Source organism: Macrobrachium rosenbergii, chromosome 21 (assembly GCF_040412425.1).
Source record: "Macrobrachium rosenbergii isolate ZJJX-2024 chromosome 21, ASM4041242v1, whole genome shotgun sequence".
Lineage (NCBI taxonomy): Eukaryota > Metazoa > Arthropoda > Malacostraca > Decapoda > Palaemonidae > Macrobrachium > Macrobrachium rosenbergii.
The window spans coordinates 29,145,644-29,150,643 of NC_089761.1; positions in this window are offsets into that span (position 1 = coordinate 29,145,644).

The following is a 5,000-nucleotide window of genomic DNA, read 5'->3' on the forward strand; positions in this document are numbered from 1 at the left end:
AAGACCACCATAAGCCCATACACATCGATCCTAAGCCGGCAAGAAAAACAGTTCCCTTGAATCCCAAATGGTCTAGTAAGACACTCCCCTGATATATGCACAACTGTAAACAAGTTTCTTGCTTAAAAAAAAATTTATTAAAATTAATAAGCACATAATCATGACCTTCAGTGCATGGCCGCATGCACAAACCCGGAGTGACTATACCGCATTTTCCTTATGCACATAAATAACACACGAGGGGGAGAGACGCCCCCTCTCTCGCCTCCCCCTACCTCTCTCGCGTAAATAACCGTGAGATTGGGGTTGAGGTTCCCTCCCACCCCGCCTCATCACTCCACCTGCATAAACTTCTGATGGCATTTTCAAACAATCTCATTTGAGAAGTGCAAACAATTCTGCTCGTGGAAGACCTATAACCAAATTCCCCCCCTTCACCTCCCCTACCTTCCTCCCACCCCTCCCTCCTTCTTTCCTACCCCCTCCCCTCTTACCTATCTTCCTCCCTCCTACACCACCACACCCACCCCCGTCTCAATCCCCAGCTCCACACTTGAGGGACACCCTCCCTTCCTCCCCTACCCTCCCTCCTACCCCAATTCTTCTCTTCCCTCCCACGACTCAATCCCCAACTCTCAACTTGAGGGTCACCCTCTCTTCCCTCCTACCCACTCCTCCTCCCCCCCTCTCCCTCCTACCCCCAACTCTTTCTTCCATGGTCTCAATCCCCAATTCTCCCACTTAGGTCACCCTCCTTCCCTCCTACCCCCTCCTCCTGCCCCCATACCTATCTTCCCTCCTCCTTCCTCCTACCCACCCAACTCCCCTCCCCGTCTCAATCCCCAACTCTCAATTTGAGGGTCACCCTCCCGTTCTTCCTAACCCCGTCCTCATCCACCCTTACCTACATTCCTCCCTCCCTCCTCCTTTCCTCCTACCCACCCAACTCCCCCCGTCGTAATCCCCCAACTCTCAGCTGAGGGTTACCTTCCCTTCTTTCCCTACCCACCCCTCCTCCTGCCCCTTACTTACCTTCCTCCTCCTACCTCCTTCCCCCTTCCTCCTACCCCACCCAACCCCTCAATCCTCACCTCTCAGCTTGACGGTCACTTTCCTCTCCTTCCTACCCATCCCCTCCTCCTCCCCCCTTACCAACCTACCTCCCTCCTACCTCCCCTCCCCCTTCCTCCTACCCACCAACTTCCCCCACCCGTCACTTAATACCCCAGCTCTCAACTTGAGGGTCACCTGTCCCTTCCTTCCTACCCCCTCCTCTTCCTGCCCATCCTTATCTACCTTAATCCCTCCCACCTTCCCTTCCCCTTGCTCCTACTCACCCAACTTCTGCCCCTCAATCCCCCAGCTCTCAACCCACCCCCTCCTCCTGCCCCCTACCTACCTTCCTCTCTCCTACCACCAAACTCCTCCTCACCTGCCCCCCGTCTCAATCCCCAGCTCTCAACTTGAGGGGTAACTGTCCTTTGTTTCCTGGCCCTCCTCCTCCCCCCTACCTGCCTACTCAGTTCCTATCTCCCCTCCCCTTCCTTCTCACCCACCCAACTCCCCCGTCGCAATCCCCTAGCTCTCAACTTGTGGTCACCCTCCCTCCCCTCTACCCACCTCCTCCTCCTCCCCCCACCTACCTTCCTCCCCGCCCCTCCTTCTACCAACCAACTCTCCTCCCCGTCTCAGTCGCCCAGCTCTCAACTTGAGGGTCACCTCCCTTCCTTCCTTCCTAACCCCATCCTCCCTTACCTACCTACCTCCCTCCTACCTCCCCTTCCCCCTCCTCCTACCCACAAAACTTCCCCACCCCTGCTCAATCCCCAAGCTCTCAACTTCAGAGTCACCCTCCCTTTCTTCCTTCCTACCCCTCCTCCTTCCTTACCTTCTTCCTCCCCCTACCTCCCCCACTCCCCTAACCCCCAACTTTCCACTTGAGGGCCCAGGGGGTGATTTCCCCCTCAGACTTGGCAATTATCTCAACACCGAAGCAAACCTGAAGCAACTCCCGAGCGAGGCGCTGAAGTAATAATGAGGTTTAATCGGACTGTTTTATCGATGCTTCGCTAACAATTGACAGCTGGGATTGTTGGTCTAATTTTCCGAAAATAAATTAGTGTTCACTTTGACGGTTTTTCTTTTTTTTGGAGGGCGTTTATTTTTGCCTTCGTTTAAGTCTGTCATAATGATATACGTGCACACAGACACACACACACACATACACATATATATATATATATATATATATATATATATATATATATATATATATATATATATATATATATATATATATAAAGTATATATATATATATATATATATATATATATATATATATATATATATATATATATATATATATATGCAGGTATATATATATAATAAAGTATCTTGTATGAGCGACCTTCAAAACATCTAAGTACATATAATTACATCCATTACAGAACAGAATTTCGCACATACAAACGTACAAAGTTAAAAAAATTTTCTCAAATATTCTCGTAAGTAAATTGAAATGTACGTAAGAGCGAAATTTACAAGGGGGGGGGTATCTTTTAAAAACAAGCGAAAAATGCGCCGAAGTTTCTTCGCGCAATCGAGTTTTCTGCACAGATCTATCTTTCGGTGGTCTCGGTATAATGCTGTATGAGCCGCGGCCCATCAAACTTGAACCACGGCCCGGTGGAGGCATTTCCTATATCGTTGCCAGAAGCACGAGTATGGCTAACTTTAACATCACGTAAAATATAAACTACTGAGGCTAGAGGGCTGCAATTTGGTATGTCTGATGATTGGAGGGTGGATGGTCAACATACCAATATGCAGCTCTCTAGACTCGGTAGTTTTTAAGATCTCAGGGCGGACAGGAAAAGTGCGGACGGACAGACAAAGCCGGTACAATATAGCATTATGCCGAGACCACCGAAAGATAGATCTTTTTTCGGTGACTTTGATTATACAATGTACAGAAAACTCGACTGCGCCAGAGAAACTTCCGGCGCATTTTATACTTTTGTTTTTATTTCCTCATTAAAATTTCCTTTATAAGCGAGGCATCAACGTAGAAGGCTCTTAATCACAGGACACGAAAATGGAAAGATGCTGGTGTAAGAAAAATACTTAACATGATTGCAATGACCGAATAACAACGTTAATAACGTTAAGAAATCCATAATAATATAATAATAATAATAATAATAATAATAATAATAATAATAATAATAATAATAATATTAATAATAATAATAATAATAATAATAATAATAATATAATAATAATAATAATAATAATAATAATAATAATAATAATAATAATAATAATAATAATAATAATAATAATAATGATAATATACAGTGGTTAAATCTAAACCAGATGCTCATTAAGGTATGTATTAATAAAAAATTTAAAAAAATTTATATGTATATCAACATAATATATGAATATTTATTCATACAGACAGATAGATAGATATAAAGATAGATAGGTATGCATGCACCCGGCCCTTAACATTGGATGCTTATCACAGTAATGCCTCGTTCATTAGAACAAAATCAATAATGATATTACAACCAAGCCATTTATCCTCGTATCTTAAAAAAAAAAAAAATAACAAACGCTCGTCGAATCAAAAACAAATTAAAAATCCACACACACACACACACACACACACACACACACACACACACACACAAAGTACTGCAATTGGCGACCTCTGAGGGTTGATGAAAATGATAACAAGTGATGATCAAGTGATGAGAATTGATAATCATCATTCGCTGGCTTAACCTCACACGGACGAATTACACTGATCGAGCGATTAAAAAGAGGCTGATAGCGATCATGAGCCCAGAGTTGAATACACTTGGATATTGCGCTCGGCGACTGACGCGAATTTTGCCGTGGTGGTGGTGGGGACGCAGACGACAAGGTAATTACCTGTGAACTCATGATGAACTAGGAATAGAGAGATTTTAATCAACGTATTCGACCGCTGCCGATGCACCTGTATCAGCGTATTATTATTATTATTATTATTATTATTATTATTATTATTATTATTATTATTATTATTATTATTATTATTATCAGGACGATCATCAGCATTAAAATAGAATTATTATAATTACTTCTAAATTAATCATCAACAGCTTACTGGTACTAAATTTTCTAGTTATTATTACTATTATTATTATTATTATTATTATTATTATTATTATTATTATTATTATTATTATTACTCAATCAGGGTAATAATTAGTAAGAAATGTATCATTAAAAATTACCATATCTATTGGTAGAATGATCATTAGTACTAAATCTTCCAATTTCAATTATTATTATTATTATTATTATTATTATTATTATTATTATTATTATTATTATTATTATTCAATCAGGACAATAATTAGTAATGAAGTATATACCATTATAATCACCGTAATATCTACTGGTAGAATCATTAGTGCTAAATTTTCTAAGCGAATCATAAGGAAGATAGAAAAGACACTATATAAGATAAATTCGCATATTACAGCCATCCTTTTTAATAAGACCTGTTTAAAAGAGGGTCTACTCCCTTCATATTACTTCAATTATTATTATTATTATTATTATTATTATTATTATTATTATTATTATTATTATTATTATTATTATTATTATTATTCAATCAGGACAATAATTAGTAATGAAATATATACCATTACAGTATAATCACCATAATATCTATTGGTAGGATCATTAGTGGTAAATTTTCTAATTTCAATTATTATTATTATTATTATTATTATTATTATTATTATTATTATTATTATTATTATTATTATTATTATTATTATTATTATTATTATTCAATCAGGACAATAATTAGTAATGAAATATATAGTATTATAATTACCATAATATTTACTGGTAGAATCATTAGTGCCAAATTTTCTCATTTCAATTATTATTATTATTATTATTATTATTATTATTATTATTATTATTATTATTA